Consider the following 13,660-nt stretch of genomic DNA (forward strand, 5'->3'; position numbering starts at 1 on the left):
TAGTACTACTGGTGACAACCCTCACCATCATGAAATGGAATTCAGATTAGTGGTGTGGTTGTATGTATGTGACTCAAGTAAGTTTTACAAGACCCTATAGTTTGCGCCAAATGTACTTGAAAATTACATCGATGCAACTTTACATATTGTGTGCTTAGTAAGGCCTTAATTGTATGGTAATTAGAATTGCTTGCTTCTTCAATCCTTCGTTATGGGTATATATAAGTCTCGATAAATATGCATGATTAAAGTAACTTTATAGCCATCAATGCCCTTGTTCCCTAGTCTCAGTGTGGTCATTAATCTGCCTTGAATGTATTGCCTAACTACCCAAAGCCCCTTAATGGATTGTCTTATCCACATCGGTGTTAGGTCAGCTAGCCGAATTGGTCTCCTAACTTAAGGTGTGTTGGCCTTGAATCCAGGGTTTCTCACCCTTGTCTCTTTATGATAGGTTCTTCCGACCTCGTTTCAAGTAGTCTAGAGTTCGCCCAGTTATTGGGGGTACTCTCTGTTGGTGTAAGCCCTAGAGGCCAATACTTTTGGTACTTGTATCGAATTATTTATTAATAATAAAAGGCTTTTTCTTTATTATGTTTGTTTAATAAAGTCCCTAGAATATCTAGTCCGTTTAATGTATCAAGTGTGACTTAATCATGAGATCCCATTAAACATAAGGACAATATTCTTAAAGTATCCGTAGTCGAGCTTTGTTGTGAAGTGAGATAACATTAAAGCATTAAGACTATTATGTATATATACTGATGATCACATCTCATGGATCGTGGATAAGGAGTTATTAAGTCTTAAACATAGGTATGAATATTAGGAGTAATATTTATACTGGATTGACCCGCTATGAGAATATTATATAGAATGTTATGCAAAGTGTCATAAGTTATTCTCATGTGATAATGGTGTATACCAACCTTCGACCTGAAACCACTATGTACCCTAGATGTAGAGTCGAGTGCCTTATTGTAGATCAAACATTGTCCGTAATTGGATGACCATAAAGACAGTTTATGGGTACTCCACGAAGCATGTTGAGGGACATGAGTGACCTAAATGGAATTTACCCATCCTGTGTAACAGAATAAATGTCTACGGGCCCAATATTGAACTGGACAAGGATGACACGATCTATGCCTTGTGTTCAATATAGACATAAGGGAAAAATGGTAATTATATACATAAGTATTATCACAAAAGGATTTGTCAGACCACATGACATTTTCGTGTCTTGGGTAGTAGTGATGTGTTGCTAGATAACGCTCAGTGTTTATTATATTAAATACATGATTTATTATAATTGCCAATGTCGCAAAAACCTACAGGGTCACACACAAAAGGATGGATTGATGAGAGATAGAGTAAATAAGGAACACTGTAAGGTACAATGCACTTAAGTGAATTATAGAACATCGTAAGGTACGGTGCACTTAAGTAGAATACTAAATATGGTAAGGTACCGCGTGCTTAACTGATTTTGGTATATCATAAGATATGGGTCACATACACTTAAGTGAGATTTTTAGCTTACAACCCACACAAGTGGTTCTATAAATAGAACCCTTGTGCAGAAGCATTTGTTCAGATGAAAATTTCGTTTCTCTCTCTCTCTCTCACACACACTTAAAGCCTTCATTCGTAACAGCTAGCATTGAGACTGAAGGAATCCGTTCGTGTACCACACACTTAAGTGATTTTGGTATATCATAGATATGGGCCACATACACTTAAGTGGGCTTTTTAGCTTACAACCCAGACAAGTGGTTATATAAATAGAACCCTTGTGCAGAAGCATTTGTTCAGATGAAATTTTCGTTTCTTTCTCTCTCACACTCAAATCCTTCATTCATAGAAGCTAGAACTGAGATTGAAGGAATCCGTTTGTGTGGACTGATTAGAGGCGTTGTCACCATTCTACGTTCGTGATCACTCATTCGATCGGCATCAAGGGTTTCAATCGCCACATAAGGTAACGATTCTATCACTGATAATGCCCATTTGTAAGGATCACTAAAGGAGAAATTTTTAATTTCCACTGCGTTTTTGATCGCTATTCTCCTTCACTCTTTAGAATATTAATGATGACCTATCTAACTGGACCCAAATGACAAAATAACACAATCTTCCAAACACATGAAGCACATGGATGTAATACCCCAAAATTTACCCTTCATTTTTCCTGGAAGTAAGGGATTATGTTTTACACTTCATTAGCATCATATTAGGTCATACTCATTGCATACTGCATTAGTGACATGGAGATCAGGTTTTGATCGATCACTCCTTAACAGAAGGAGCCCACACAAAGCAAGATTTAGAATTGGACTTCATTTTCTAAATATACAAGTCTCAGGGGTGTCCAGGTATCTTATTATGGTCCTCAGTTCATCAGTGAAGGATTCAAAGCTATCAGAGTGTTCATCTGGATTTAATTAGAAATTAGGGTTTCATGGCTACCTGCAACAAGCAATGTTTGGTTAGAAGTAGAGGAGCTCATCCATGTCATGATTAGAGAGGCATCTTGGCCTAGAAAGATTCACAATTATCTCAGAAAGATCCATTGGCAATCAGTGCAATCAGTTCCTGATCATTTTGCCCTAAAACTAGGGTTTGGTATAAAATCAGTTTATTTCTGATTCTTTGGGTGAAACTCTTTTCCATGGCCCTCCATATGTCCACAATGGTCTACATACAAAAAATCAGCTCTTTATTTGAGCTAGAAGTGCTTCAATTGATCAATGGAATCGGGAATCAGACAGTTTGGGAAAAGTCAACTGTGGGGCCAGAAAAGTCAACTCCTGACATTTTGAGAGTGGAATCTCAAAATCCATGCCTAGGGGATCCTACATGTGAAATTTGATCAAGGTTGGATCATGGATTCATCATTTAATCAGGAATTGGAAAAGTTACTTAATTTGGAAATGGTTGACTTTCCATTTAGGGCAAGTTTTCATGATCATTGCACTCACTTTAAGCCCATTTTACATCAAGATAAAAGCTCCATTTGAAAATTTCTCTAACATGAACGTTGTTCCTCTTGTTCCAAGCTTTCTAGAGATATAAAGTTTGCTCCATTTGGATTAGAATTGAGAAAGTTATGCTTAGTCAAAGTGAGACATTTTTTTAGGACACTTAGAAAAATTTCTAAGTCCAAAATCTTCAAAATTTGTCAAGACTTCTTGGCCAGTTTTCTTGCACTTCAAGGCATTATTTGAAAATACTTTCTTCACAACAATTATACCTTGCCATTTCCTCTTTCACATCCTTTTGGAATCATCTCATTTGGATCCATGGTTTGAGAGATACATTCATTTAAAGTGGGCACCATGACTTGATTTTCTATGCAGATTTTGGGCCTGGCTGGCCCAATCAGATTTTCTAAGCATGCTGCACAAACCAGTCACGCTTTTTACCTCTTTTGGCCATGCATTGGACATCCATTCACTTAATTTTGGCCCAAAATAACAACATTTTACACCTCACTTCACACTTTTATTCTTATGGATAAATCACTTATTAAAAAGCCCATGAGAACACCTAATTCACCCTATTTAAGAAGCTGAAACCCTAACCCTAAAGGAGCATTGGAATTTCGTGGTAAGGAGGCAAAGCTTCATCACATATCAGATTCCGTTCCACTTCTATTTTCCATTAGGTAATCATCTCTTCCATGGCCATGTTTTGATATATCTACGCTTGCTTACCATGTTCATCACCATTAATCCTTCCATTTTCATATTTCTTTTTCTTATTTAAAATTTTTTCTTCGTCCCTAAAATTACCCAAAAATATTTTTCACTTTTCTTAACGTTTTATTTAATTTTATATAATTTTTATTTTCGTATTTTTTTAATATTAATATTTTATTTTAATTATTTATTCTAAATGATCCATTTTAACACACTTTTTTTATTGATTTTGTTTTTATAACTTAAAATTATTGTTAGCATTTGATTTTTGAGATGAAGGTTGACCACTGTCTAGTGGTCAACCTGACCTTTTCTTGGAATTTTATTTCACATTTTCAATTTATTTTGGATTTATTATTGACCTAGTTTGGTTGGTTGACTTTTAATTTGACTTCTGTTTTATTTTAATTAATTCACGTACCAATTTTCATTATTTTTAAAATATTTTTGGGGGATGATGATATCATGACCCCACCTTATTTAGTTTAATTTTTCATAATTTTCTTGATTAATTTACTATTTATTCTTGATTTATTTCTAACCTAGTCTTATTAATTGACTTTTGGTTTGACCTATGTTTTGTTTTAATTAATTCACGTGCCAATTTTCATTATTTTTAAAATATTTTTGGGGGATGATGATGTCCTGACCCCGCCTTATTTAATTTAATTTTTCATAATTTTCTTGATTAATTTGCTATTTATTTGTTATTTTTTAAGTTGACTTGAATTTTCAGTTGACTTCTTTATGATCGATGTTTGACTTAAGGATTGCTTATGGCAATTGAAGAGATCTTTTGATCCTCCCTTGTTCATCTCATATCCCATGTATTAGAGGCATTTTACCTCGATTTTATTTGGTCCTTACCTCATTTCCTGATTAAATTATTCAGTGGACCCTTCGTGTGCATATTTTCATCTGTTTGATTCATCTGTTATCTTTTATACTTGTTTCTCTCATTCATGCTTTCTATTGCTTGATTATTTAACATGTTCATACTCCCATGCATTGTTTAAATGCTCCATTATTTGATTCTTTGGTTTGATCATATATTGTTTATTTATCCGATCTGATTGATAATTGTTGCCTACTTGTATGATGTATGAGGCATATATTCTTATTGTTTGTTTGCCATGAACAATCCCCATTCATAACAAGTGTACCCCTCTCCCATAAAGTGTATAATATTTATTTATTTATTTCTTTATTCACCTGTCAATACAAGAATTAAAACGAACATCTGATAACCATTTCAAAATAAGATCAAAAGCTCGATCCAACATCGAGTAATCATTTTCAAAACTTAACAGAACCAGCACGCATTCATCCATCCTCTTGTAAGTCGATTGCCTCAGGCATCACCATCTACCTGTAAGTCGATTGCCTCCGGCATCGCCATCTACCCTTATCCGTAACTCCTCTCCGCGCTCCATCCGTCGACTCTTGTTCCGTTTAGGTAGCACCCATTAGGTAGAACCCTTTGTATGATAACATAGGTAGAATCCCCCTATTCTTTGCATGCTAACATTAGGTAGATGTTCCCCTTTGTAAATCCTAACACATAGGTCCATATTGCATGACAACTCTAGAGCAGAGCTTCCCCATTTTTAGACCTTCCGTGCGTCTCCGATCTTGTGGCATGTCAGTCCGTTCTATTGCAAAGAGGTAACTGCCTAAGACTCGATTCAGCGAGCTGCGACACCTACTGCTAGGACGTTGAACACACTGCCCACCCTCCTTTGACACAGCTGGTGTCCTCTTTTGTCTGTCCATGTTCAGATGGCAATCCTTAACCCCTAGTTAGCCGAACTACGACAACTCTGATTCTCATGTTCAGATGAGATACGTAGGCACGAGACGCGATGTCTTGCCGAGTTTGACTGACGACTAACAACTAATCCTTGCTTGCTTTCGCCCTTGCTGCGATTCTTTTCTCTCGCCCTCGTTGCGATCGAGACCTTCCCTTTCCCTTGCCCTAGTTGCAATCGAGACCCTTGTTCCCGTAGTTAGCCGAACTACGTTTTGCTCTGATTCTCATTCCAGATGAGATACGTAGGCATAAGACACGACGTCTTACCGAGCACACTTCTCTTTAACCCATAGGTAGCCGAGCTACGAAGACTCTGATTCTCATACTCAGATGAGATACGTAGGCAGTGGATGCGACATCCTTGTGAGTCATTTTCTTTTAACCTTCCTTTTAGTAAATAGTACTTTAGATATACCTACACCCTTTAGACTAGAACAACACTTATGAAAAGGGCTCCCTAGGAGTACCTAGGATGTTTTGGGTGCTTAAAACCTTCTCATTGCATAACCAACCCCCTTACCCAGATCTCTGACATTTTTACTAGTTTTTTATTCGATAAAACTTTTAGGTTTTTGTTCGCTTTCTAACTATTCCTTTGGATAAATAGAAGTGCGGTGGCGACTCGACTTGTATGGTTTACCTTAGATTTAGTCAATATCTCTAATGGTAACGAATACCCCGCTACAGAAAAGTGGCGACTCTGCTGGGGACTATCATTTGCCTAGTGGGTTTTGCCTACTTTTCATATTTGTTGTATTGTATGGTATATTGCTTTGTGACATATTTTTGTGCAATTTGGGATTATTGTATTGTATGTAATGATTGAATTGTTTGAATATTAATTCCTTGTATGCTTTGTGATCTTCGTGAGATGAGTTATATACCCGAACTCGAGTGCACTTAGGATAGGAGAATGGCATAGTCTTGTTGACTTGTGTGGAGTTATTCCTTAGCAAGTTGACTTGCAAGCCCATTCATTTGGTGGAGGTTATGTTGGGATCATTAATGTCACACGAGTAGTCGTGGTTAGGCATTACTCTTTCCAATATATGCCTTAGAAGCCAAAGACCTTAGTTTACCACGCCCATCTTGGCCTATTTTTATGACGTAGTGCGAAGATCGTTCAAGTGTAAGATTTGATACGATTGTTACGCGATACTACACTCATAAGAGTCTCTCTTGAGAATATTTTTGGAATACGAGTAGTCGTTTATCCGATAATATCCGAAAGATGGGATGATGACTATGGGAACCTCTTGTAGAATATGATTGTCAGGTTTAACCATAGTACACTCCCTTTGGGTGGTTCTTAACCAAGACTCCATGCTCGCGACTCGCAACAAACCCTTGATTCGTGGTTGATCCGTTCTTGTGTATCCTTAATATCAATGGAACTTGGGTGTTGATAAGGTGTAAACCATAATCCACCAAAATGGATGATTGATATTAAGGATGACTTGATCCATCCCATGACCTTTGTGTGGTGTGATTTGCTTGATCCTTGAGTGTGATTGTTGCATCCATGCATTCATGCATTCATACACATCCATATCATCAACAATGAGAAAATTTTCAAGGAACTTAAGAGGTCTATTTGCAAATTTTTAGACATGGATAAGCAAAGAAGGAATACGAAGAAGTACAGTTTCAGACAACCCGACTTGAAAGAGTTAAGGAGTTTGACATCTTATGTATTAGATCCCTTGGAATTCAAGGCTCGTCATGGGAAGCTTCTGTCTATTCTGGCTACTCAAGTGGATGAAGGTCTAATGAGTGTGTTGGTGCAGTTCTATGATCCCTTGTACCGTTGCTTCACTTTTCCGGATTTCCAGCTTTTGCCCACGCTTGAGGAGTATGCCTATCTTGTGGGCATACCTATCCTAGACCAATTGCCATTCAGTGGCTTGGAGAGAGTTCCTTCTTCTCAAGAGATTGCTGATCTGTTGCGTATAGATGAATATATTATTGGTGCTCATATGACTACCAAAGGTGGAATTCAAGGTCTCCCGTCTAATTTCCTCATTGATCAAGCTACTATGTTTGGGAAGGCCATGAGTGAGGACGCCTTTGAGGCCATATTTGTATTTCTCATCTATGGGCTAGTGTTATTCCCCAACATCGACAAGTTTGTGGATGTGAACGCCATTAGGATTTTCTCTACTCTTAATCCCGTTCCTACTCTGTTGGGTGGCACTTATTTCTCTTTGCATATGAGGAATGCAAAGGGCGGTGGTACCATTGTGTGCTGTTTGCCTCTGTTGTACAAGTGGTTTATTTCGCACTTGCCTCAGACGCTCGCCTTCAAGGAGAACAAAGGATGTCTACGGTGGTCCAAGAGACTTATGTCTCTCACTAATGATGATATCTTTTGGTACAACCGTGTATATGATGGTGTGCAGATTATCGACTCTTGTGGTGAATTCTCCAATGTACCTCTTCTTGGTACATGCAGTGGAATTAACTACAACCCTATTTTGGCACGTCGTCAGCTTGGGTTCCCCCTAAAGGATAAACCCAATAACATTCTGTTAGAGGGTGTGTTCTTTCAAGAGGGTAAAGATCCCCAAGGCTTGAAGGGCAGGATGGTTCGCGCTTGGCGCAAGATCCATAAGAAAGGAAGGAAGGAGCTAGGTCCGAAGAACTGTATCGCTTTGGAACCCTATACCTCTTGGGTTAGGAGGAGAGCTTCCGAGTACCTCATGCCTTATGAGTATCCAAGCCCCACACCTTTGGTTGTGGCTGGGCCTTCAACCCTCCCTAGCCAAGGAGTAGAGGAGTTAAGAGACGAAGACCGTTCGCGTGCTTGGATCCGTGAACGAGAGGAGTTGCTTTAGCAGATCAGAGAGAAGGATGCTTTGATAGGGTTCCTTGAGCACCAGGTTATTGATGATCCTGATGATACATTGACTTCTCTACTTCCTCAGTCTTCCAAGTTTTGGAAGAGGAAGTATGATCGACTCGCCAAAGAGAAGGCAGATATGGAGGCAGCCTATGAGAGGGAGGTGAAGAGGCTTCGTGCATCTTATCTTCCGGTCTCGAGGGCTTTGGACGATTGCTTCTAGGTATCCATAGGATGTTCATTTTCCTTCTCTCTTGTATTGTACTTGGTTACCAAGATTGTACTTCTTTGGCGTAAAAACATTTTCAAAAATTAATTGACGTGATATTTCCGTATGTGATAAACGTTTAATATTTCCAAAATTTGAAAATAAGACTCTAAAGTTCCTCTGATATAAAAATTAAATCATAAGCATTGCATGCATCATGTTTATCTATTCCTAGGGGTTTATATCTTCTTCTTGATTCTAGTCGGGGTTTTCTTACACTGTTTATCTAATGTGAGACTGGAATCAAGGGGTAGAATACCCTTTAAAATTGATAAACATGTCATTGTATTTGCATATTCATTAGCATGTCTTGCATAACAGGTACCGCCGCAGTGTTCTCATCTTGTCTGGTATTCCATTATTAGGATAGCTGACTCAGGCATTCACCGATACGGTACCCGAAGGAATCAACAGAGAGCAATGGAAGGTTTACAAGTAGAGCTCGCTGAGATGAGGATTCGCATGAATCAGTTCATGGAAGTGGTCCAAGGAGTGGCTCAGGGACAGCAGGAGATTACATTGTTGGTACAGGGGAATCCTCCTACTACTCAACCGGAGGTTATGGCTGATCCTCTCGCTGGAGAGGCTAATGGACCCAATGGACCGGGGCCTATCCCAATCCCACATGGCAACCTTGGTCAACAACCTATCCATGATGTTCAGGAGGACTTTGGCATGGGCGATGGTATGGACCCTATGTTTCGGAGACTGGAAGAGAGGCTGAAAGTTGTGGAAGGGCAGAATGCTCTTGGTGTGGATGTTGCTGACTTGGGGCTGGTCCCAGACGTGAGAGTTCCGCCAAAATTCAAAGTCCCCGTGTTTGATAAGTACAATGACAACTCTTGCCCAAAGACTCATGTACAAGCTTACTTCCACAAGATGATCGCGTATTCTGATGATGAGAAGCTGCTCATGTACTTCTTCCAGGACAACCTAGCTGGGGCATCCTTGGAGTGGTATATGAGGCTGGACAGAGCCCATATTCGCTGCTGGAGAGACTTGGCTGAGGCCTTTGTGAAGCAATATCAGTACAATACAGATATGGCACCTGACAGGACTTAGCTCCAGAATCTGTCTCTCAAGAGCAACAAGTGCTTCAAAGAGTATGCTCAACGCTGGAGAGAGTTGGCTTCCCGTGTTCAGCCTCCGATGTTGGAAAAAGAGATGGCCAACATGTTTATGAATACACTGCCTGGATCTTATTTGGAGCGTCTGATGGGTTGCAATGCCTTGAATTTTGCTGATGTGGTCTCTACCGGTGAGAGGGTGGAGAACTACTTGAAGACATGTAAGATCCAAAATGGGGTTGGATCATCTTTGGGGTCAAATAAGCCATTCTTAGGAGGAAAGAAGAGGAGAGAAGGGGATGAAAATGCCATATCTTCTTATCAGAGCAGGGGTAACCGCAGGAATAACTTTCAGAATTACCATCAGCAACCCTATGTTATAGCTGTGACCATTCCGACTGCAGCACCAGTTCAACAACAACAACCTCAGCGTCAACAAAACCAATACCAACAACAACAGGGTAATAGACCTGCCTATCAACAGAGACAGAGGATGATGGATAGGCGTTTCAACACTCTTCCGATGTCATACGCCCAATTGCTTCCTGTCATACGGTGAACTGACTTCGTGTGTTTTTGCTTTGGAAAGCAAATGTCGCGGATTGCAAGAGTCGCCACCGACTTTTCTTTTATCCAATAAGGAAAGGTGGAAAAGAACAGGAAAAACCTTAATTAGATTTTGGGTTCGGGAGGTACATTATACAAAGGGAAGGTGTTAGCACCCTTTGTATCCATGGTTATCCATGGGCTCTTAATTGCTTGATCACTTATGTTTGTCTGAAAAAATGTTTGTGAATTGCTTAAAAATGTATTGAAAAGAGAGGTTAACTTTGTAATGATTCTTGTACGAATGTATACAAAGTATTTATCTCGTTTAATTTTGAAAGCGGTTTAGAAAAATATAACTTGGCAATGATTCTAGTACGAATGTATACCAAGTGGTGATTTTCTAGTATTTGCAAAGTGTGAGGTATGAAAAATGTTTTAGGTTGTGAGCCAGCAATTAAGAGTTATACCTACCCAAGGTCTTTATGGGCATTTCCTATCCTTATGAGGGTAAAACTGTCCTTACTATTGAGAAGTAAGTAGTTTTATCCTTTGGATGTAAAAGGGTCATCGTAGGGTCATCGATTGGTCATTGAAGGCAACATTTGTAAGGATACCTTAGCATTCGAAGGGACGATCATCATTTAACCGTAGGCTACACCGAAGGGTCATTGAGGGACAAAATCATATATTCGAAGGCAACATCCGAGGGACTATGATTTATTTTATAGGGGCATGATGATTTAATCGAAGGGTCTTTGCTAAGTGTATCCCCACATTCGCGGGACATGACCATAATACCGTAATACCGCAAGACAACAAAGAGAGGTCCAAGATCATATATTCAAAGGCAATACTTTACAATCAATTAGGTAGTTGTAATCAATTAGGTAATTAGGATGAATCTCCACATTAAAATCAATTAGATAATTAGGGTGAATCTCCACAAGGGTATCCCACAAATAAAGTGGAACACCTAGCAAGCTACCTTTTCCGGGAGTATGTGAACCCTTACAAAATTCAGCAAACAAGTCAGAATACCAAATCAGGGTGCAATCGAGAATTACACCACAAAAGAAATCACAACAGTAATAGGGTCAGGTAAACAATGCATGGCTATGATAAAACATGTCAGATGAGCAAAAATCAGAACAGAAAAGTCAGCGACTGTCACGTTCGCCTCTGCCTCGCCTAGCGAAGGCTTAGCAAATGCTCGCTACATGCTCGCTTAGCGATGTGCTAGCGAGCGACTGCGGGTTCTAGTTTTAATGACAATACAATTCCAGAAAGCTTCACACCCTATGGCATCCATCACAGAAATTACATGGTTAAACGTTCAAGATATTCATACATACTTAAATTCACATGCAAAAACTTAAGATATTTTTATAAATTCAATCATAATGCCATATGCAAATTAAGAACATAAAGCGGTAATAGTAATGCAAACCTGTTTTGCAATTGAATTACAACCTTGAATTGGCAAGTCGGATTGAGTTGGGCGGAGGTAACCTTGGTGCAGATGAGTTTCCTTCAGGGTTTCCTTTAGGGTTGCTCTGAATTCTCTGGGTTAGCCTCCAGGGTTTGCTGTGTTGCTTCTGTTAGGGTTTCTTTGCTAGGGTATCGGTCCGTCTGCCTCCGTCTTCGTCCTCCCTTTTTCTGATTGAAGTTGTGGTATTTATAATGCTTTTTCGTGACCTAATGGGCTCAGAATGAAGCCCAGAATTTTCTGGTATTCGCAAGCTTCGCTAGGCGAGTGGCATAGCGAAGGGTTCGCTAGGCGAAGGAGTTGCTCGCCTAGCGAGCATGCCAGTTTGGGCCATTTTCTGGATTTGGCCATCTGCGAGCTGGGTCTTTGTTCCTTTAAGGTCAATGCCTTGAGTAATGAGTTGGAGTGCCTTGAAAAATGCTTTGTAATATTAACGGGCAAATTTTGGGGTATGACAGCTGCCCCCTGTTCAATATTCTTGAACCGAGAGAGTTAGAATGGTATGTATGCCATTCGTGGTCTGGAGGTGGAAAAATATTGAACACTAGAATGCCCCAAAAATTTGCACTTGTTAATCAACAAATAGTCTTGATGGAGATGGGCTTAAAGATGCCATCCAGGAAGTTTGATGCTGAAAGATCAGAATGGGTCACACGCTGCTGGGGATAAAGGATCAGAATGGATCGTACACTAGATCGTATCTGAATTGCAGAATGAAACGTCTATTAGGCTGCCTCTGGAGAGGTAAAGATCAGAATGGATCGTACGCTAGATCGTATCTGAGTAACAGAATGAGTCGTCCATTAAGGGGTGACTTCACTGGGGATGGAAGATCAGACCGGATCGTACGCTAGATCGTATCTGAGTAGCAGGAGGAGCCGTCCGTTAGGCTGTATCTGGAGAAATAAAGGTCAGACCGGATCGTATGCTAGATCGTATCTGAGCAGCAGAAAGAGCCGTCCGTTAGGCTGAATCTGATGATGAAGGGGGTAGTCGTACGCCAGACTACACTTCAGAATGTACCGTACGCTAGGTAGCATCTGAGCAGCAGAATGAGCCGTCCGTTAGGCTAAATCTGATGATGAAAGGGGTAGTCGTACGCTAGACTACACTTCAGAACGTACCGTACGCTAGGTAGCATCTGAGCAGCAGAATGAGCCGTCCGTTAGGCTGCATCTGATGATGAAAGGGGTAGTCGTACGCTAGACTACACTTCAGAATGTACCGTACGCTAGGTAGCATCTGAGCAGCAGAATGAGCCGTCCGTTAGGCTGCATCTGATGATGAAAGGGGTAGTCGTACGCCAGACTACACTTCAGAATGTACCGTACGCTAGGTAGCATCTAAGCAGATGAAGGTCCAACTGGGTCGTACATTAGACCGTATTGGAGTAGTTGAAGGTCAGAATGGATCGTATGCTAGATCGCATCTGAGTTGAAGGAGTCATATGTTGAGCTGAATCAGAACGAACCGTACGTTAGGCTGTATTTGATAGTATTTGTATATGTTGTATTTGCAATGAATATCTGGGGTGGGCTTAAAGATGCCACCATCAGAGGGCTTGTCGGAATGAATGTTCATATGGATTGTATCTGAGAGATGTAGTTAAATCTTGAATGTAATTGATAAAGATGTCCGTCTGAATGGACTTTTGTTTTGACTGTATCAGGAGGATAATTAACCTGAAAAACAAAGTTTTTCAGACGCATAATTCATTCATGCATCATTCCACATCATATACATGCATGCAATGTTCGCATTTATTTTCAGATTACAAAGTTAACCTCTCTTTTCAAAACATTTTTACGCAATTCACAAACATTTTTTCAGACAAACATAAGTGATCAAGCAATTAAGAGCCCATGGATAACCATGGATACAAAGGGTGCTAACACCTTCCCTTTGTATAATGTACCTCCCGAACCCAAAATCTAATTAAG

The sequence above is a fragment of the Lathyrus oleraceus genome, chromosome 4 (assembly GCF_024323335.1).
Source record: "Lathyrus oleraceus cultivar Zhongwan6 chromosome 4, CAAS_Psat_ZW6_1.0, whole genome shotgun sequence".
Classification (NCBI taxonomy): domain Eukaryota; kingdom Viridiplantae; phylum Streptophyta; class Magnoliopsida; order Fabales; family Fabaceae; genus Lathyrus; species Lathyrus oleraceus.